This window comes from Delphinus delphis, chromosome 8 (genome assembly GCF_949987515.2).
Source record: "Delphinus delphis chromosome 8, mDelDel1.2, whole genome shotgun sequence".
Taxonomy (NCBI): Eukaryota; Metazoa; Chordata; class Mammalia; order Artiodactyla; family Delphinidae; genus Delphinus; species Delphinus delphis.
This window is the reverse complement of record NC_082690.1, coordinates 72113020-72136264: the sequence shown is the minus strand read 5'-3', so window position 1 is coordinate 72136264 and position 23245 is coordinate 72113020. Positions and strand designations below refer to the sequence as shown.

At 39.6% G+C, this 23245-nt stretch overlaps 1 protein-coding gene and 1 long non-coding RNA gene across 5 annotated transcripts in view; one reads left to right on the top strand and one right to left on the bottom strand.

Moving 5' to 3' along the window:
• The window catches only part of NUCB2 (nucleobindin 2), a 49340-nt gene extending 47747 nt beyond the window's left edge, over positions 1–1593 (bottom strand). For all 4 annotated transcript variants that reach the window (XR_009520395.1, XM_060018565.1, XM_060018563.1 and 1 more), the window contains exon 1: positions 1457–1593. The gene's annotated coding sequence lies outside the window, so the exon portion shown is untranslated. The remainder of the gene's footprint in view (positions 1–1456) is intronic.
• Positions 1594–1753: 160 nt separating this feature from the next.
• Positions 1754–20910, top strand: LOC132429127 (uncharacterized). The gene is made up of 3 exons (XR_009520290.1): positions 1754–1891; positions 4372–4453; positions 20442–20910. It is a non-coding gene; the product is annotated as an uncharacterized lncRNA (long non-coding RNA).
• The last annotated feature ends 2335 nt before the right edge of the window (positions 20911–23245 follow it).

The following is a 23245-nucleotide window of genomic DNA, read 5'->3' as shown; positions in this document are numbered from 1 at the left end:
ATGGCTCACGGGCCCAGCCGCTCTGCGGCATATGGGAGCTTCCCAGACCAGGTCATGAACCCGCGTCCCCTGCATCGGCAGGCGGACTCTCAACCACTGCGCCACAAGGGAAGCCCAGAAGTTCCTATGTTTACCCTAATAACAAGAGGGATATTATTTGAGATTTCATTTCTAATTCTAATTTCCATTTTTTTCTTAAAATTTTGACTCTACTAACTGAGGAAGAATTGTTGAAACATCTGTTGGTTCAACGTTTGTTGAACTTGGTTTTCAAGTTTTGTAAAACAAGAACTAACACTCGGCTTAAATCAGAATGAGTCTCGAGGCAATATCTATGAGGAACAAGATGCAAGAATCTGGATATTGGCTGACACTATGCAACAGAGTTTACCAGGGAAGGTCTTAAGAAACAAGTAATTTAAGTAGGCTGTAAAAGAAGCTATAAGTTAATGGATCCAAATCTATTATACCACTAGTCATACTACTTTTAATGAATTCCTTAAAGCAAATATCTCATCAATTCTTTCAGTTCTTATAAGGAAAGTCCACAATATCCTTCAGACAACATTGAGTATCAGATATAATTGCATTTAACCTCCCTTCTCCCTCCTCCCCCCTTTTTTAACCCAGGTAATATATAGTTTGGTGCTCATAGTCACTCATGAATTTAATAGCCTTAATAAAAGGCTTAGACGGCAGCACTTACTTATTCAATTGTGTAAATGGACATTATCCAATTTAGGAGTTTAGCGGACACTGAGACTTTCAAGAGGTTCTGTCTCCCAGAAATGAAAGTAATGGTTCAATGGTTTATGTCCATATTTTCTTTCTTGACATTATAAAATAACTGCCATCCAAGACCACTGCCAGCACCAACCACAACAATAACCACATTTTACTCAGTCACTATTTAGCAGGTGCAACAAGGAAGTACCATCCTTCTCAAACCCTGTACCATCATCTCACACCTAATGATTTGTCACTTAGGGAAAACAATACCACACCCGGCACGAACTTTCTCCTCCCCTAATGTCAGCGGTTGCCGGCTGAACAGAACCGGCAGAAGAGCAGGATTCACCGGCCTATCTTAGCTCCTGCGCCTCAGCCGGTGGTGAGCATCAGTCTCACCAGGGGGCACCTCCCTCGCCCATCAACCTGCCAAGGCCGGGCTGGAGCCCAGACTGGGACTTGGACCAGCACTCACCCCCGCCCCCCCCGCCTGCTCCTCGCCAAGAGCCTGCCACTTTCATCGACCGCAAAGAAAGCATGGGTGCCCGGCAGCGAGTGGAACGGAGAAAGAGACCTCGCGTCTCAAGCTCGAGCTGGAAGCCACTCTCCACCGTGCCCGCCCAACCGTGGAGCTCCCACCATCCTTACTGCCGGGGCAGGGTAGGCGAATACCTGAGCTTTATCTCAGGACCCACCCCAGCCTCCCGCGGTGCAGATCCTCACCCACCTCGAGACCGCCGGCCTTACGAAGCCGCGTCTCCACACGCGAAGCTCCGCCTGCTGAACGCTTGCAGCGCACGGACCTGCCTCTCCAGCCCCCAGCCGGCAGCTCTGCTCTGTACTTCTACCCACCGCGCGCTCCCGCCTCCTTGCTGCCATGGCGACCGCCCCGGGCCCCAGCAGCCGCTAATTGGTCCTACCCGAAGAGTGGAAGGTGCCGATTGGCAAGGGCGGAGACCAGGCCGCGCCGGAGGGCTTGGAGGCGGGCGGTGTGGAGAGCTAACGCGTAGGAGCCCCGGGGAGGGTGAGCCAGGAGGGACGTGGCGCTCTGCGGCGCGGGCTGAGAAGCCGCGCCCCTTCCTTCTCTGTCTTTCATGGAGAGTCCTGTGGAGCAGGATTTGGGTGGGTGAGGTGCTTACCCGGGACGCGGACAAAAACCCAGGTATCTCCTCCCCTTCGGCCGCTGGTCCGCGCCGGCAGCTCCCGGACTGGTCAGAGACAGGCTATTAGGCTCGTTTTCGCCCGCAGGCCTCGCTGGGGTCTAACACCCCGGGCCTCCTCCATGGCGGGAATCTTCCTCATATTTGTAACCGCACGCACTCCCGTTTTGCTGGGCCCTGGGCCACTATGGCTTGATTGCTTTTATTTCACCTTGTCTCACACCCAGCTGCGGACATCTGTCTTTTCTTCACACCCTTCTCATAGAACTGAGACATCTACTCCACAACCCTCATTTTAAAGATAGGAAAACTCAGCTTCAAAGATATTAGTGGTCGAGGGTTAGAGAAGCTGTTGGAGCCTCAAGGCTGGTTTCAAAACTTAAGTCTGCCAAATAATGGCATCTTTCTCCGAGCCTTAGTTTTCTCCCTTGTGAAAAATAGTATATACCTCAGAGTTGTTAGTGAAGATTAGATAAGATTCCAGAAAACCAGTATAGAACCTGTTGCATATATGTTAGTAATGGTAGCTTCTTTTTTATCAGGAAGTAATAGAGAATAGTAGCTAAGTCACAAATTTGGAGCCAGACTGCCTATGTCAAACCAATTCCTTGTCTCGCAGCGTTACTTAAGTGCTCTGTGCCTCACTTTCTTTGTCTGTAAAATGAGAATAATAGTACCCTCCTCCTTACAGCATAAGTTAATAGAAAAGTGACAGGCATATAGTAAGTGCTCAGTAAATGTTAGCCCTTCTCACTTTAGTGGCTGAGCTATGGCTATAATTCAGGTCTCTGGATTCCAAGACCAGCAGTCTTTACTCTTACACACCTCTCATCTGTATACTTACAACAGTGCCTGGAGGTTAAGCTTTTTTGAAGGTTAAGGAGGAAACACTTGTCCATTTTCTTAAAATCTCAAACTATCTCCCTTATCATCATGAAAGTCCTAGAATGTTATGACTCTGCCTTCACTGAGGGTTTAATAGCAGAGACAAATGTGAGGAAAATAATCATATTCGGTTCTGGTGGAGAGATTGAAAAGTGAAAACACTAGAGAAAGAAAGTATATTCAAGAGGTTATGGTATAGGAGGACTAAATTTCTATTTGAAAAACATGCGAAATACTAATACGGGGGTATTGGTTATGTACCATTAGTAAGCAATGTTACTGATAGGTCAGGAGACAATACCACATCCCATCACTGTGGAAAACACTAAACTGTAAATACATCAAAGGCAGGAGCTATCTTCCACATTTTTATTACCCACTATCTACCAAAGGGCCAAGCACACTGTGCCTGATCTAGGCCCTAAAAATTGGGATAAACCCTTTAAGGGGAGACCCTGAAAGATCTTGTAATAATCTATCTAGATTATTTATCTAGATAAATATTATTTATTACTATTATCTAGTAATCCAGTGGAGAAGAAGAATGGAAAATGAGAAATTGGATTAGTCCAACAACACAATGAAAAGAAAAAAATAACACTGGCTTGGTGGCTGAGATGCTGGCAATATTCTCAGCAATATTCTGGGGTGAAAGAAGAAGAAAACAAGAAAGACAGGAAAACAAAGATGAAACAGCAAGACTCAGGATTAGGAGAGATCACTGAGGAAGGTATTTCAGAATGTCATGTGCCTGTAAAGCAGGCAACAGCATCTCTTATACTAGTAAAGACTATCTTGTGGTAGAGAAAAATAGGAATGTTGATAGTGAGCCCTGGAACTATGAGCTCATGTGAGGGACTTATAAGGAAATGTTATTACTTAAGAGGTAAAACCCCAAACTTGGAGAGGGAAAAAACAAGACTTTGGAGCCAGACCTGGGTCCCAGCCCTGCCTGGATTAAAAACTCAGTTCTGTCTTTATTAGTAGGGTATCTTCTGGCAAGTTACTTAACCTCTCTCCATAGCATAGCTTCCTCACCTATAACATGGAGGCAATAATAGTTCCCACCTCATAGACTTGTGAGGATTGAATGTGTTTATATTTGTAAAGCAGAGCAGTGCCTGGCACATAGTAAGTGCTATATTAATGTCTGATACAATATTAGTCTCAGTTTCTCCATCTGTAACCTGGGAGCATAATATTGAACTTACGGTAAGGGTTCAAAGGATGTATGTAAACTGTTAGAGAAGAGATGCTCAATAAATATTATTTCTCTGCCCCCTCCACCCCTGCAAGCCCCCAGCCTGTTACCTCTGAACTCCTCTCTGATTAACACTGCCACTGCCACTTCCATCAAGGGGCTATTGCTCAACCTGGTCTAAGCAAGGATAAAATATCTTTGCTTGATTTTTCTTGGCTCAGAGGAAAAGCTCAAAATGAGTTTACTGGAGGCCAGGAGAAAATAAAAGGGAAACAACTCCAGAGAACCAGCTGATGTGAAGCCTGCCCCATACCTTGGTCTTCCAGGAAAAAAAAAAAAAGGTGTCAGGGAGATTCTGGCTTTTTAACACTTCAATTTTCTCCTTCTCACTTCTAGGATCCCACAGGACATCACTTGGCCAAGTTCTTCACTGTGTTCAGAATGGGGGAGAGGGAGGCAGGAGTACTTATAAGAGACAGTAAGTAATCAGAAAGAGGAAAACCACAGTACACTGTACATGGGCACCAAGACGTAACAGTTTTATTACGATCTAGGTCAGTGGTCAGCAAACTAGGCCCTTGGGCCAAATCACCCAACTGCCTGTTTTTGTAAATAGTTTTATTGGAACACAGCCATTCTCAACAGCCACGCTCATTTGCCTATGTATTGTCTCTGATTGCTTTTGAATTACAAGGGCAAGGTTGAGTGGTTGTAATGGAGAATCTATGGCCCTCAAAGCCAAATATATTTACTACCTGACTCTTTACAAAAAAAAAATTGCTAACCTTTGATCTTGATAATTCACCCAGAATCATTTGTCAATATCCCGACTGCAAAAATGTTCACCTTCGTCAAATCCCCTAATCCATTGCTTCTCAAACTTTAATGTGCATACAGATTACCTGGGGGGGTCTTATTAAAATGCAGATTCTGATTCAGTAGATCTACAATGAGGCCTGAGATTCTGCATTTCTAACAAACACTAGGGTGATACCCTAGTGTTGCAATACTAGCAGTACTAGCAATACTAGTATTGCTAGTCCCTAGATCAAACTTCATCCCATCAGCCTGCATTTCTAACAAACACTAGAGTGATACCCTAGTGTTGCAATACTAGCAATACTAGCAATACTAGCAGTATTGCTAGTTCCTAGATCAAGCTTCATCACATCAGCCTTTTTTTTCTTTATTTTATTGAGATATAATTGACATATATCATTTATATTAGTTTCAAGTATACAACATAATGTTTCAATATTACATATTCAATATGTATATATTGCAAAATGATCACCACAATATGTCTAGTTAATGTCTATCACCACACATAGATACAATTGTTTTTTCTTGTGCTGAGACTTAAGATTTACTCTCTTTAGCAACTTTCAAATGTGAAATACAGTATTTCACACTACATAAAGAACCAGCTGTATAGTACAGGGAACTCTACTCAATACTCTGTAAGGACCTATATGGGAAAAGAATCCAAAAAAGATGGATATATGTATATGTATAACTGATTCACTTTGCTGTACACGTAAAACTAACACAACATTGTAAATCAACTATACTCCAATAAAAATTAAAGTAAAAACCTAATTAAACTTAAAAGCTTTTGCACAGCAAAGGAAACCATAAGACAACCATTAGAATAGGAGAAAATATTTGCAAGCAAAGCAACCTACAAGGGATGAATCTCCAAAATATACAAACATCACATGCAGCTCAATATCAAAAAAACAAACAACCCAATCAAAAAAATGGGCAGAAGATCTCAATAGACGTTTCTCCAAAGAAAACATACAAATGGTTAAAAAGCACGTGAAAAGATGCTTCAACATCACAAGTTATTAGAGAAATGCAAATCAGAACTACAATGAGGTATCACTCACACTGGTCAGAATGGCCACCATCAAAAAAATCTACAAATGATAAATGCTGGAGAGGGTATGGAGAAAAGGGAACCCTCCTACACTGCTGGTGGGAATGTAAACCAGTATAACCACTATGGAGAATAGTATGGAGGTTCCTTAAAAAACTAAAAGTAGAGCTACCATATGATCCAGCAATCCCACTCCTTGGCATATATCCAGAGAAAACCATAATTCGAAAAGATACATGCACCCCAGTGTTCATTGCAGCACTATTTACAATAGCCAGGACATGGAAGCAACCTAAATGTCCGTCAACAGAGGAATGGATAAAGAAGATGTGGTACATATATACAATGGAATGTTACTCAGCCATAAAAAAGAACGAAATAATGCCACTTGCAGCAATATGGATGGACCTAGAGATTGTCATACTAAGTGAAGTAAGTCAGATGGAGAAAGACAAACATCATATGATATCACTTATATGTGGAATCTAAAAAAAGGGTACAAATGAACTTATCTACAAAACAGAAATAGAGTTACAGGTGTAGAAAATAAACTTACGGTTACCAGGGTATAAGGGGGGGAAGGGATAAATTGGAAGATTGGGATTGACATAAACACACTACTATATATAAAATAGATAACTAATAAGAACCTACTGTATAGCACGGGGAACTCTACTCAATACTCTGTAATGGCCTACATGGGAAGAAATCTAAAAAAGACTGGATACATGTATATGTATAACAGATTCACTTTGCTGTACATGTGAAACTAACACAACATTGTAAATCAACTATACCACAATTTAAAAATTGTTTTAATTAAATTAAAATATAATAAACCATATAGTCACCATGCTGTACTTTACATCCCTAGGATCATTTATTTTATAATTGGAAGTTTGTACCTTTTGACCACCTTCACCCATTTCACCCACTGTCCACCCACTGCCTCTGGCAACCACCAATCTGTTCTCTGTATCTATGAGTTCATGTTTTTATTTTTGTTTTTTAAATTCCATATATAGTGAGATCACATGGTATTTGTCTTTCTCTGACTTATTTCACTTAGCATAATGCCATCAGCATTCATCCGTGTTGTCACAAATGGCAGGACTTTCTTCTTTTTCTAATGGCTAAATAATATTCATATATATATATATATATATATATATATATATATATATATGCGCCAAGAGTGCAAAGTCTTTCAAGGAGAGAGACAGGTCAGCAGCAAAGAATGCTGCTGAGCAGTTGAATAAGATGAGGACAGAAAAGTGTCCACTCAAAGGAGAGCTTAATACTGTAAAAGCCATCTCAGAGGAGTGGTGGAGATTCCATCTTGCATATGCATATATATATATATAATTATATATATATTATGAAAATGTGATATAGATATATATCACATTTTCATTATCCATTCATTCACTGATGGACACTTAGGTTGCTTCTATGTCATGGTTATTGTAAATAATGCTGCAGTGAACACAGGGATGCAGGTATCTTTTCAAGTTAGGATTTTCATTTCCTTTGGATAAATATCCAGCAGTGGAATTGCTGGATCATATGGTAATTCTATTTTTAATTTTTTGAGGAAACTCCATACCGTGTTCCATAGTGGCTGTATGAACTTACATTCCCACCAACGGTGCACTAGGGTTCCCTTTTTTCCACATCCATATCAACACATTTCTCTTTTATTTTTTATTGAAGTACAGTTGATTTACAATGTTGCGTTAATTTCCGCTGTACAGCAAAGTGATTCAGTTACCCATACATATACATTCTTTTATGTATATATATATATCCTTTTCCATTATGGTTTATCATAGGATACTGAACCAACACTTATTTCTTGTCTTTTTGGTAACAGCCATTCTCACAGGTGTGAGGTGATATCTCATTATGGTTTTGATTTGCATTTCCCTGAAGATTAGTGATGTTGAGCACCTTTTCATGTACCTGTTGGCCATTTGAATATCTTCTTTGAAAAAATGTTTATTCCAGTCCTTTGCCCATTTTTAAATTGGATTATTTGGTTTTTTGTTATTGAGTTGTATGAGTTCTTTTTATTTTTGGATATTAACCCCTTATCAGATATAGGATTGGCAAATATTTTCCCCCATTCCATAAGTTGCCTTTTCATTTTGTTGATATTTTACTTTGCAGTGCAAAAGCTTTTTAATTTGATGTAGTCCCTCTTGTTTATTTTTGCTTTTTATTACCTTTGCTTTTGGTGTCAAATCCAAAAAATCATCAACAAGATTGATGTTCAGGAACTTACCACCTATGTTGAAGTTCTTCTAGGAGTTTTATGGTTTCAGGTCTTATATTCATGTCTTTAATCCATTTTGAGTTAAATCCACAAACCGCCATGATTCTGTAACCATTTGCTCTTTTTTCCCTCTGTAACAACAAAAGGCAATCCCTTTACCTGTACTCTGAATCCTGTTCCCCTCCCTCAGTTCTCAAGGGCTTCATTTCTCACTTGGTTATTCCCTTTCTTTCTTTTTTCATTAATCTTCCGTACCTGTTGAATCACACTGTAGGCATACAAACATGCTCTAGGAGTGTTTTTCATCTTTAGAAATTCCTTCCTTATGGATATATAAAAAGATATGATAGGGACGTCCCTGGCAGTCCTTGCCTTCCAACGCAGGCGGTGTGGGTTCGATCCCTGGTCAGGGAGCTAAGATCCCATATGCCTCACGGCCAAAACACCAAAACATAAAACAGAAGCAATATTGCAACAAATTCAATAAAGACTTTAAAAATAGTCCACATAAAAAATATATATATATAATAAAGCAAACATAGTAAAATGATAATGATAGAACTTAGTGAGATTTACTGTTATATTCTTTCAACTTCCTGCATGTTTAAAACTTTGATAATAAAATATTTGAAATAAAATCCTTCCCTTGACCCCAAATCATCCTCCATCTTGTTTCTCTGCTTATTGTTTATTCAAATTCCTTTAAAAATTTCCTTTCTCTGCTTGCTCCCCTCCCTTTACTCTCAGCTTGTGCCCATCTGGCTTCCATCTCCACCACTCCTCTGAGATGGCTCTTACAGTATTAAGCTCTCCTTTGAGTGGACACTTTTCTGTCCTCATCATATTCAACTGCTCAGCAACGTTCTTTGCTGCTGACCTGCCTCTCTCCTTGAAACACTCTGCACTCTTGGCATCTGACACCACTCACTTCTAGTTTTCCTTCTACCTTTCTAGGTACTCCTTTTTTGGTCTCCTTTGCCAGCTTCTTCTCCATTACCCAACTTCTCAGAGTTGGAATGTCCCAAGGCTTGGTTCTGGGACCACTTCTCTGTCTACAGCCAATTTTTCCACCCAGGCTCTATTGGCATTTTATGTTGGACACTTCTTCACTGAGTAGAATTTCCCATGTATTTCAGGATGTTTTACACTCCTAGACCCTACCCACTAAATGCCAGTAGTGTCCCCCTTGTCCCCTTAGTCAGTGTGATGACCCAAATTGCCTCCAAACAGTCCCTAGAGCAGTGATATTTCTCAGGGTTAAAAACCATTTTGTCTCTTAGTAGGTGATGCCAGCCAATCTGTGACCTTAAATATCATATATACGCTAATTCTCAAATATCTCAGGCCCAAACATCTCTTGTGAACTTGCTACCAACTATGCACCTGACATTTCCATTTGAATGGTCTATTATAGAAGCTCAATAAATATTTGATGAATGAATGATCTAATTAACTGTCTTAGCCCCGCTCCTATCAAAAACTGAATTCTTGATCTTTTCCTACCTGTTGTTCCCTGTGGTGGACATGGAGATGTGCTTACTTACATCCCCCTTCAAGGAAGGACTGCCTGCCCAGCTGTGAGGAATGTGGTTAACTGACAGATTCCAGCTCTTACCTGTTTCAGGGTCCACCTCACCTTTAGAGCCAGTTACACTCTTCTTGGGGTATAACTAATGGCATACTGTTCTTGGGGAGGCTCCCAGCCAATGAATGAGCAAGGTGGTAGTACAAGGACCTAGTCCAACACAGAACTCTACTAACTAGCAGTCTGTGCTCTGGTACTCCCCACTGGGCTGGCAGAGACTTTGTCAGGTTTGCATCATGCTTGCAACCTCTCTCTATACAACTATGCTTCTGCCTCTTTTCCTTTTACAAGTGTTATTCCCTGAGAAACTTTTTGCACACCTAACTCTGTGTCAGCATCTGCTTCCCAGAGAACCTATTAGCACTCTATCTTTTTCATTTCAGTAAATGGAATGCACCTGTTGTTCAAGCCAAACCCTATGAGTCATTCCTGATTCTTAATGTTCCTTCATATTACATATCTAATTCATCAGCAAGTTCTGTTGACTCTACTCCGAAATACATAATCTACTTCTCTCTCTGCTGCTACCAACCCAGTCCAAGTCATCGTTTCTCACTGGAATACTGCAGATAGCCTCTAAAGTAGTGTCCTACACCCACTCTGATCACCTATATTCCATTCTCCACACAGCAGTTGGGGTGATCTTTAAAACATAGCACTGCTCTACTTGAAAACAATGGCTTCTATTCCAAACTCCTTGCTCTATCTATCAAGCTTCTTCATGAGGTCTCCTAGTTCTCCATTCAACCTTATTTCTCACTACCATCCTTCTCAATCACTATACTCTAGCCATGTTGATTTTTTTGTTTGATTTTTGAATTTTATTTATTTTTTATACAGCAGGCTCCTATTACTTATCTATTTTATACATATTAGTATACATATGTCAATCCCAATCTCCCAATTCATCCCACCACCACACCCCCACCCCACTTTCCCTCAGTGTCCATATGTTTGTTCTCTACATCTGTGTCTATTATTTCTGCCTTGCAAACTGGTCATCTGCACAATTTTCTAGATTCCACATATATGTGTTAATATATGATAATTGTTTTTCTTTCTGACGTACTTCACTCTGTGTGACAGTCTCTAGGTCCATCCACGACTCTACAAATGACCTGATTTCATTCCTTTTTATGGCTGAGTAATATTCCATTGTATGTATGTACCACATCTTCTTTATCCATTTGTCTGTCAGTGGGCATTTAAGTTGCTTTCATGACCTGGCTATTGTAAATAGTGAGGCAATGAACATTTGGGTGCATGTGTCTTTTTGAGTTACGGTTTTCTCTGGGTATATGCCCAGTAGTGGGATTGCTGGGTCATACTATAATTCTATTTTTAGTTTTTTAAGGAACCTCCATACTGTTCTCCATAGTGGCTGTATCAGTTTACATTCCCACCAACAGTACGGGAGGGTTCCCTTTTCTCCACACCCTCCCCAGCATTTGTTGTTTGTAGATTTTCTGATAATGCCCATTCTAACTGGTGTGAGGTGATACCTCATTGTAGTTTTGATTTGCATTTCTCTAATAATTAATGATGTTGAGCAGCTTTTCATGTGCTTCTTGGCCATCTGTATGTCTTCTTTGGAGAAACGTCTATTTAGGTCTTCTGCCCATTTTTGAATTGGGTTGTTTGTTTTTTTAATATTGAGCTAAATGAGCTGTTTATATATTTTCGAGATTAATCCTTTGTCCGTCGATTCGTTTGCAAATATTTTCTCCCATTCTGAGGGTTGTCTTTTCATCTTGTTTATAGTTTCCTTTGCTGTGAAAAAGCTTTTAAGTTTCATTAGGTCCTATTTGTTTATTTTTGGTTTTATTTCCATTACTAGCAGGTGGGTCAAAAAAGAACTTGCTGTGATTTATGTCAAAGAGTGTTCTTCCTATGCTTTCCTTTAAGAGTTTTATAGTGTCCTGTCTTACATTTAGGTCTTTAATCCATTTTGAGTTTATTTTTGTGTATGGTGTTAGGGAATGTTCTAATTTCATTCTTTTACATGTAGCTATCCAGTTTTCCCAGTACTACTTATTAAGAGACTGTCTTTTCTCCATTGTATATCCTTGCCTCCTTTGTCATAGATTAGTTGACCATAGGTACATGGGTTTATCTCTGGGCTTTCTATCCTGTGCCATTCATCTATATTTCTGCTTTTGTGTCAGTACCATATTGTCTTGATTACTGTAACTTTGTAGTATACTTTGAAGTCAGGGAGCCTGATTCCTCCAGCTCCGTTTTTTTCCCTCAAGATTGCTTTGGCTATTAGGGGTCTTTTGTGTCTCCATACAAATTTTAAGATTTTTTGTCCTAGTTCTGTAAAAATTGCCATTGGTAATTTGATATGGATTGCATTGAATCTGTAGATTGCTTTGGGTAGTATAGTCATTTTCACAGTATTGATTCTTCCAATCCAAGAACATGGTATATCTCTCCAACTGTTTGTGTCATCTTTGATTTATTTCATCAGTGTCTTATGGTTTTCTGAGTACAGGTCTTTTACCTCCTTAGGTAGGTTTATTCCTAGGTATTTTATTCTTTTTGTTGCAGTGGTGAATGGGATTGTTTCCTTAATTTCTCTTTCTGATCTTTCGTTCTTAGTGTATAGGAATGCAAGAGACTTCTGTGCATTAATTTTGTATCCTGCAACTTTACCAAATTCATTGATTAGCTCTAGTAGTTTTCTGGTGGCATCTTTAGGATTTTCTGTGTATAGTATCATGTCATCTGCAAACAGTGACAGTTTTATGTCTTCTTTTCCAATTTGTATTCCTTTTATTTCTTTTTCTTCTCTGATTGCCATGACTAGGACTTCCAAAACTATGTTGAATAATAGTGGTGAGAGTGGACATCCTTGTCTTTTTCCTAATCTTAGAGGAAATGCTCTCAGATTTTCACCATTGAGAATGATGTTTGCTGTGGGTTTGTCATATATGGCCTTTATTATGTTGAGTTAGGTTCCTTTAATGCCCATTTTCTGGAGAGTTTTTATCATAAATGGGTGTTGAATTTTGTCAAAAGCTTTTTCTGCATCTATTGAGATGATCATATGGTTTTTATACTTCAATATGCTAATATGGTGTATCACATTGATTGACTTGCATATAGTGAAGAATCCTTGCATCCCTGGGATAAATCCCACTTGATCATGGTGTATGATCCTTTTAATGTGTTGTTGGATTCTGTTTGCTATATTTTGCTGAGGATTTTTGCATCTATAGTAATCAGTGATATTGATCTGTAATTTTCTTTTTTTGTAGTATCTTTGTCTGGTTTGGGTATCAGGGTGATGGTGGTCTTGGACTTTTGTTTTTTGGAAGATTTTTAATCACACTTTCAATTTCATTACTTGTGATTGGTCTGTTCATATTTTCTGTTTCTTCCTGGTTCAGTCTTGCAAGGTTATACCTTTCTAAGAATTTGTCCGTTTCTTCCTGGTTGTCCATTTCATTGGCATAGAGTTGCTTGTAGTAGTCTCTTATGATGCTTTGTATTTCTGCAGTGTCCATTGTAACTTCTTTTTCATTTCTAATCTTATTGATTTGAGTCCTCTCCCTCTTTTTCTTGATGAGTCTGGCTAAAGGGTTATCAGTTTTGTTTATCTTCTCAAAGAACCAGCTTTTAGTTTTATTGATTTTTGCTATTGTTTTCTTTGTTTCTATTTCATTTATTTCTGCTCTGATCTTTATGATTTCTTTCCTTCTACTAACTTTGGGTTTTGTTTGTTTTTCTTTCTCTAGTTCCTTTAGGTGTAAGGTTAGATTGTTTATTTGAGATTTTTCTTATTTCTTGAGGTAGGCTTGTATTGCTATAAATTTCCCTCTTAGAACTGCTTTTGCTGCATCCCATAGGTTTTGGATCATCGTGTTTTTGTTGTCATTTGTCTCTAGGTGTTGTTTGATTTCCTCTTTGATTTCTTCAGTGATCTCTTGGTTATTAAGTAGTGTATTTTTTAGCCTCATGTGTTTGTGTTTTTTACGTTGTTTGCCCTGTAGTTTATTTCTAATCTCATAGCGCTGTGGTCAGAAAAGATGCTTGATATGATTTCAATTTTCTTAAATTTTCTGAGGCTTGATTTGTGACCCAAGATATGATCTATCCTGGAGAATGTTCCATGTGCACTTGAGAAGAAAATGTAATCTGCTGGTTTTGGATGGAATGTCCTATAAATATCAATTAAATCTATCTATTGTGTCATTTAAAGCTTGTTTTTCCTTATTAATTTTCAGTCTGGATGATATGTCCATTGGTGTAGGTGAGGTGTTAAAGTCCCCCACTATTATTGTGTTACTGTCGATTTCCTCTTTTAGAGCTGTTAGCAGTTGCCTTATGTATTGAGGTGCTCCTATGTTGGGTGCATATATATTTATAATTGTTATATATTCTTCTTGGATTGATCCTTTGATCATTATGTAGTGTCCTTCTTTTTCTCTTGTAATAGTCTTTATTTTAACGTCTATTTTATCTGATATGTGTATTGCTACTCCAGGTTTCTTTTGATTTCCATTTGCATGGAATATCATTTTCCATCCCCTCACTTTCAGTCTGTATGTGTCCCTAGTTCTTAAGTGGGTCTCTTGTAGACAGCACATATATGGGTCTTGTTTTTGTATCCATTCAGTGAGACTGTGTCTTTTGGTTGGAGCATTTAATCCATTCACATTTAAGGTGATTATCAATATGTATGTTCCTATTACCATTTTCTTAATTGTTTTTTTTTTTGTAGGTCCTTTTCTTCTCTTGTGTTTCCCACTTTGAGAAGTTCCCTTAGCATTTGTTGTAGAGGTGGTTTGGTGGTCCTGAATTCTCTTAGCTTTTGCTTGTCTGTAAAGCTTTTAATTTCTCCATCGAATCTGAATGAGTTCCTTGCCAGGTAGAGTAATCTTGGTTGTAGTTTCTTCCCTTTCATCACTTTAAGTATATCATGCCAATCCCTTCTGGCTTGTAGAGTTTCTGCTGAGAAATCAGCCGTTAACCTTATGGAAGTTCCCTTGTATGTTATTTGTCATTTTTCCCTTGTTGCTTTCAATAATTTTCTTTGTCCTTAATTTTTGTCAGTTTGATTACTATGTGTCTCAGCGTGTTTCTCCTTGGGCTTATCTTGCCTGGGACTCTCTGTGCTTCCTTAACTTGGGTGGCTATTTCCTTTCCCATGTTAGGGAAGTTTTTGACTGTCATCTCTTCAAATATTTTCTCAGTCCTTTCTCTCTCTCTTCTCCTTCTAGGACCCCTATAATGTGAATATTGTTGCGTTTAATGTTGTCCCAGAGGTCTCAGACTGTTTTCATTTCTTTTCATTCTTTTTTCTTTATTCTGTTCCATGGCAGTGAATTCCATCATTCTGTCTTCCAGGTCACTTATCCTTTCTTCTGCCGCAGTTATTCTGATATTGATTCCTTCCAGTGTATTTTTCATTTCAGTTATTATATTGTTCATGTCTGTTTGTTCTTTAATTCTTCTAGGTGTTTGTTCTTTAATTCTTCTAGGTCTTTGTTAAACATTCCTTGCATCTTCTCAATCTTTGCCTCTGTTCTTTTTCCAAGGACCTGGATCATCTTCATTATCATTATTCTGAATTCTTTTTCTGGGTGGTTGCCTATATCCACTTCATTTAGTTGTTTTTCTGGGATTTTATCTTGTTCCTTCATCTGGTATATAGTCCTCTGCCTTTTCATTTTGTCTGTCTTTCTGTGGATGCGGTTTTTGTTCCACAGGTTGCAGACTTGTAGTTCTTTTTGCTTCTGCTCTAGCCATGTTGATTTTTTATTGTTGTTGTTCTTAGAAACCATTCCCAGCTAAGGCCTTTGCTCAAGTATACCCACTTCGGTAGACCACTATTTCCCCTACATTTTACATGGCCGGATCCTTCTTCACTTGTACTCAGCTTGCCATTGCCTCAGAAAAACCCACTCTGACTACTCAACCTAAAGTAATTTTCCTCTCCTCCTTCCCATTATTCTCCATAATAATATGTATATATACATTTACATATATGAGAAATTCATTTACATATATAGGTATACATATATATGCACTTCTTTCCTTAATTGTTTTTTGTCTGTCTCTTTCACTAGACCAGAAGATCCATGAGAGTATAGACCATATTTGATTTGTTTTTCACCATTTACCCAGAGCCTAGCACAGTGTCTGATACATATAGTAGGCAATCAATACATATTTGTTGAATGAATGAGTGAATGAAAGGACAATCACCTAATTATCTTAGGTATTCATGTTGTTGGGGATGTTTTTTCTCAGTATTTTGACAAAGGGATTTGATTCTTGTTTTTATCTTTTTTTTCCTTTATAAGGAGAATGGAAATTGTGTCCTCTGCCTGCTGATATTAGTGATCATCACAAAGGAGACAAATATTAATAAGAGTAAATCAATAGACAGTAAAAACAATATCTAGATCCATGTTACAATGACAATAATTTAAAGAGTCCCATACTTTAAAAATTAGACTATCTCTACCCAAAAAGTTTTATAGCATCCTAAGAATGATAATTTTACTCCCACTTAGGAATCCTAAAAAAAAAAAAGAAGAAGAAACTAGAAACAAAGTAGTATGAAGTATGTGTTCCATAGATTACAAGAATTTAGTGAGAAAAAAATTCAGTCATGCTGCCGTAAGGAATGTTATCAAATAAATATTGTGTGCTACATTCATAATTTTTGTTTCTGTTCAGCAAAAAACCTTATAATGTGCAATGACTGTAGTTATATAAATCTTATTCCCAATCACTAGATTTTCACTTTATGAAGTTAAAAAAAAGATAACCTCTCACTCCCCCTAAAGAATAAACAGTATATCCAGAAAGCAGAATCTCTTTAGAGATCTCCTATAAAACTTCACTATGATAGATGTTTGCCTGAAATACTTGGAAAACTGAATTTATACTTTTTACTCACTCTAACGAGATCTAAATCACAGTATTTACACATCCTTCTCTAACTTTTATGATCCTTTTTTTTTTTTAGAGAGATGTTTATTCAAGGCCTTTGCCCATTTTATTTTATTTTATTATTTATTTATTTTTGGCTCTGTTGGGTCTTTGTTGCTGCATGCGGGCTTTCTCTAGTTGTGGTGAGCAGGGACTACTCTTTGTTGCAGTGTGTGGGCTTCTCATTGTCATGGCTTCTCTTGTTGCGGAGCACGGGCTCTAGGCGTGCGGGCTTCAGTAGTTGTGGCACCCGGGCTCAGTAGTTGTGGCTCATGGGCTCTAGAGCGGAGGCTCAGTAGTTGTGGCACACAGGCTTAGTTGCTCCGCAGCATGTGGGATCCTCCCAAACCAGGGCTCGAACCCATGTCCCCTGCATTGGCAGGTGGACTCTTAACCACTGCGCCACCAGGGAAGTCCCTATGATCCTTTTAATGTAGAAATTTTCTTATGACATCATGAAGTTTCCCAAGCAACCTCATGCTTTTGTGATGCCATACAGATTTTATCTTCCCACTTCCCATCCTATGTTGCAGTCCTGAATGAGGTTAATACATGATATCATGGGGCATGATACAAAGAAATAGGCAAATGATTGCAATGGTATGGAGGCATGGGTTGTCATTCCAAGGTGGTAGGGCAATTCATGAGGTCATAAAGGGTAGGGTGTGGCCAGGGAAATTCAAGAATGGAGGGGAAGATTGTTGGTATAGTTCACGTTATCACAAGAGAGGTTTTAAGCATAAAACTTGATGCTTAAAGGAATGGGCAAACTGCAATTACTAGAGGGTGGTACAAAATAGTTCTTCACAAGAGAAAGAGGTTGAGTCCTTATTTGGGAATCCAGTAATGTCAGGAGATGGAACAGTCCTTCATTCCTTTAAGTATGATATCATAGAAAACTAAAAAAGTTAAGCAACTGGTGCCCAGGGGTAGAATCAGACCCATAGACATGTTGTTTGACCTGCTTATAGGGTTGGGGTTTTTTCCAACTAGTTACCAAGTCACAAGTTCCCATAATAAAAATCAGGATTTCTGGCTTCTCTCTTGAAAATATTGGAGTTCTGACAGTCCTTAGCCTGTATTCCTACATGGCAACAACTGGCTGGAGCAAAGTAACAGCTTCCCTCTTTGGACAAGGCAGATACTTATTAGTTTACAATCCCACTTAGCCAGCTTTACTCATATTATCCACCTAGCACTTGTAGGCTTTTAAGTTTGTGACACTAGTTTGGGGAATTCCATATAACAAAGAGGTGAGTCAATGTTGTAGGAGGGGAAGGTAATCTATGACATAAGGTATAGAGACCTTGGAAAATTCATTGTGACAAGAGTAGAAGCAGCAGGATGTTTATATCCTGCCCTTTTAATCTCAGTAATATTCTTTCTGATCCTGCCACTCTGACCTCAGAGGATTTTGCCTCCATTATGCAGTCTATGTATTAATCAAGGAATTAAACTGGATCGAAGGAATTTAATTCATAAGATACTTTCCTCCCAAATTCACTAATGTTGACATAATTTTTATTATATATTTGTATATTGTCGAGTGTCCTTTGTGTCAAACATCCATGGGTCAAGTTTAGAACAAATCTCATTATCCCTAAGTGGTATAAACCATCATGTCTCCAAAGAATAAGACATTCCATAGCATCACCAACTGTTTGTCCTTGGGGCATCCTATTCTCCTCACTGCCTGCATGCCTTGGCACAGACTGCTTCTTTTCTTGTAATGTTTTTCTCTCTCACTAAACTAGTCATTTTTCAAAGAACAGTAGAGAAATCACTTTCTCTAACTATACCTTCCTAGCATTAAAAAAAAAACTCTGGGACTTCCACGGTGGTGCAGCAGTTAAGACTCCATGCTTCCAATGAAGGGGGATCACAGGTTCAATCCCTGGTCAGGGAATTAAGATCCCACATGCCGCGTGGCGTGGCCAAAAAAAAAAAGAAAGAAAAGAAACAACTCGTTTATTAGGCTCTCATAGAATTTTGAAGATACCTTTATTAAAGAACTTATACCTTTATTTTAGAACTGCAGTAGTTTTTTTTAATTTATTAATCTCCTTGGGTAGAATTAAAGACGGTGACTTACTTAAAGGCAGTATTTTCGTTTCTCCAGGGCCTAGCAATCTAAAGACATTTAATAAATGTGTTGAATGAATGGTCATAAGCAAGTATAGAAATCTACTAGGTCAAAAGGTTATGGGGGGGGGACTTCCCTGGTGGCGCAGTGTTTAAGACTCCGTGCGCCCAATGCAGGAGGCCCGGGTTCAATCCCTGGTCAGGGAACTAGATCCCACATGCGTGCTGCAACTAAGAGTTCTCATGCCACAACTAAGGAGCCAGCGAGCCGCAACTAAGAAGCCTGCCTGCCGCAACTAAGAAGACTGTCTGCCACGACTAAGACCTGGTGCAACCAAATAAATAAATAATCATTTCTTAAAAATTGCCATAAGGGGATTAAGCAGAATATGATGTCATGAGAAAAATCTGTGAAAATTTATCTGGTGACACTAGTCTGGAAGTGTTGACCACAACAGGAAGAGGAGCTGGACCCTGCATTTACACCACTAGGGTGATTGATGCAAGCCTCTCTGGAATCCTCCCATGCCCAGATAAGCGTGAACACTTACCACAGTGCCTGAAGCCTAGTAGGCCTGCACTAAAGCCTTGTTGAATAAATTAATGAATGAATGGGTCTGGGAATGAGCCAGCATATTTTGGGTTCTGGGCCATCAGAAACCAGGCCTTGGCCCTAATCTGGGTTAGTCAGGAGTTGTTTGGTTTCTACGTCAAGGTGGACTGGCACAGTCCACTATGTTCTGAGTTGGACTGATCTCTTAGCTGAGGACATGTTTGTCTATCTGTGTCGACACAACTCTGGGTACAACATTATACTGAGATGGTACTGGCTGGGATTCTGGCTGGATTGTAAACTGGTTTCTGAACCGATATGCTAGGATTGGTCAGTGCTTGCTCTGGCAGCACATATACTGGAATAGGATTGGTCAGCAGGTCTAATCTTGGGTATGGGTTCCAGTTTAGGCTATGGATCAGTCTGGCACTTTCCTTGGCAATGGAATTAGCCCATAACTGAAATCATGAACTAAATAACAGGTATGAGTTGATATCTCATTGTGGTTTTGATTTGCATTTCTCTGATGATTAATAACGCTGAGCACCTTTTCACGTACCTGTTGGTCATTTGTATGTTTTCTTTGGAGAAATATCTATTCAGAACCTTTGCCCATTATTTTATTGAAGTATGGTTGATTTACAATGTTGTATTAATTTCTGCTGTACAGCAAAGTGACAGTTATACATATATATACATTCTTTTCTGTATTCTTTTCCATTATGGTTTATCACAGGATATTGAATACAGTTCCGTATGCTGTACAGTAGGACCTTGTTTTTTATCCATTCTATATATAATAGTTTGCCCCTTTGCCCATTTTTTAATTGGGTTATTTGGTTTTTTGCTATTGAGTTTGATGAGTTCCTTATATATTTTCAATATTAACCCCTTATCAGATATATGATTTGCAAATATTTTCTCCTACTCCATAGGTTGCCTTTTCATTTTGTTGATGGTTTTGTTTTCTGTGCAGAAGCTTTTTAGTTTGATGTAGTCCCACTTGTTTACTTTTGTGCTTATTGCCTTTGCATTTGGTGTTAAATCCAAAATATCTGTAAGCAAGTTTTAAACTCTAGTTTGTTAGTTTGCTTTTTGCCATGGAGCAAGTTAGTAATTCTGTTTTTGTTTTTGTTTTTTGCAGTACGCGGGCCTCTCACTGTTGTGGCCTCTCCCATTGCGGAGCACAGGCTCCGGACGCGCAGGCTCAGCAACCATGGCTCACGGGCCCAGCCGCTCCGCGGCATGTGGGATCTTCCCGGACCGGGGCATGAACCCGTGTCTCCTGCATCGGCAGGTGGACTCTCAACCACTGCGCCACCAGGGAAGCCCAAGTTAGTAATTCTGAAACTACCTTTTGTGCATTCTAAGACAGAGAAACTTAGTAAACATATGTGAATAATTTCTAGATTTCTCACTGTCAGAAATGAGTTCAAATATGGAAAGGAAGAAGGCTAGAATGAACCCTATGGTAATAGAGTGAAATTGAGGGAATCGGAATAAACTCAGGGTTCTATACAAATAGATGAATGGATGGCTGATTGGTAGTTAGTGCATTTCCTGGGTCCTCTGAAAAGCAGACATCAAGACAGGATTAAATGTGCAAGGAATTTATTAAGGGAAATGTCTTTGAGAGAGAAAATGGGTAGGGAGCCAGAGAAGGCTGGGAGATCTGTCAGACTGCAGTACAGCTCTGACCCTGAGTGAAGGAGAGAAGGAAGGAAGGAAGGGAGGAAAGAAGGGAAGAAGGGAGGAAAGAAGGGAAGAAGGAAGGAAAGAAGAAAAGGAGAGAGGGAGGGAGGGAAGGAGGAAGGAAGGACAGGAGGGAGGGAGGGAGGGAGGGATAAAGGGAAGAAGGGAGGAAGGGGGGAATGCTTAGACAGCCATGCAGTTCTAAGAAAACTTTTCCAGGCCATCAGGTAGCCTTCCAGCTGAAGTCTCCATAAGAAGAGCAACAAGTCTCCTAGGAAGGGGCCTACCTTAGTATCCTTGCTGTGCTCAGTCACTGGCTAGGGAAGCATGGCCTTGGCACAAACATAAGGATGAATTTCCAAGCACAACAGCAGAGGCCTACAGTCAGTTATGGTCCCTGGAGTCAGAGACCTGAGAGCTCATAGCTGCCATAGTCCACCTATTGTGCCATGCAGACCTACTTCTCTGTACTGTACAGGGAGCACCTCCTCCATGCTGCCCATGGGCCTCTCTTTCTGAGGGGAAACTTGCTTCCTGAGGGAGGTGTGTTGGAAGAGCTACAGCATCTATTGCTGCATTTGATCTGAAGGCTTCATTTAGTACTCATCCTCTCCTTCCTCCACTATGCATTCTTTTTTTTTTTTTTTTTTTTGCGGTAAGCGGGCCTCTCACTGTTGTGGCCTCTCCCGTTGCGGAGCACAGGCTCTGGACGCACAGGCCCAGCGGCCATGGCTTATGGGCCCAGCTGCTCCGTGGCATGTGGGATATTCCGGACCGGGGCACGAACCCGTGTCCCCTGCATCGGCAGGCGGACTCTCAACCACTGCGCCACCAGGGAAGCCCTGCTTCTTACTTTTATGTGTTATAGAGAGGCTATAACTTGGGTCATGGTAATAAACATGTTCTCTTTGCCACTTTAAGAAGCTGAAAGAGATGTATGTGGCTGTAGAAGGTGTAGTATATGTGTTCATGAGCTTTGCTAGTCTGCTAAAGTGCTCCTGTACAACAAGCAATTCTCATTTATCCATCCGCCAGTCTTCTCTGTACAACAGAAGTTAGTTGCTTTGGTTAAAGGTAGTCCAACATAAATGGCTGAGACTATTCCAGGAGCAATAGTCATAGAGAAATAAAACTATGTATGTCTTTTTTTTTTCCCAAGGGAAAAAAAAAAAGCTTTTGTCCTAAAGCAGAAATCCTCTGGTTTTCTCATCTCCAGATTTCTTAACACTTACATTGGAAGTGGAACCAAAGAAAATTTAAAGACCTTTTTATTGATTTATTTAAAGTTAGCAATGATGACTCCATTGCTGTTAACATAAATAACATCTTAGTATTATTATGAAATAGCTGTGATCTCATGGATCCAAGAGAGAACCACTGTCCTAAACTTCAGTAGAGTGTCAGTTTGTTCCAGAATATTAAAGAGCATAATGATAGGCAAAACTTAAAAGTTAATTTTATTTGCCTGTGCATTTGGCTGTTATAACAAAATACCACAGACTGGGTAGCTTACAAACAACAGAAATTTATTGCTCACAGCTCTAGAGGCTGGAAAGTCCAAGATCAAGGTGCCAGCATGGTCACTTTCTGGTGATGGCCCTCTTTCTGGTTCATTAGCAGGCACCTTCTCCCTGTGTCCTCACATGGTGGAAGGGGCCAGGGATCTCTTATAAAAGAGACTCCACACTTATAAGAGACTTTTATAAGAGACTCCACACTTATCCCATTCTAAGCAACTCCCAGAGTTCCCATCTCTTAATATATTATCATCTTTGGGGGTTAGGTTTTTAACATATGAATTTTTGGAGGGGGGAGTGATCATTTAGACCATAGCACCTCGATTTATACTACCTGAGTTTGAAAAGAAGCTATGAAATTGGTGAGTGCTTTAGTGAAGTTCACTCTGTCTTGAACAGCTTGCTTTTATGAAATTATTCCTCCAAGAGAGCAGTCAGCCACTTTGTGGCAAGTTGAGTACATCAGGCCTCTTCTATCCACTTGAGCACCTCCTGGAATTCTTTTGATCCATTATAACTATGAATGGTTACATGTAGCAAACCTGGACTGAGAAGGGTATGATTATCAATAGGTTCAGACCCCTCAGACATAAAAGTTTGAGTTGCACTATCAGGTAAGCCACGCAGATCTGCTGGGGTAGTAGCTGAGGGTGAGGGGAATTTAGAATACATAGTGGAAACCATAAGCAAGATGAAAAGACAACCCTCAGAATGGGAGAAAATATTTGCAAACGAAACA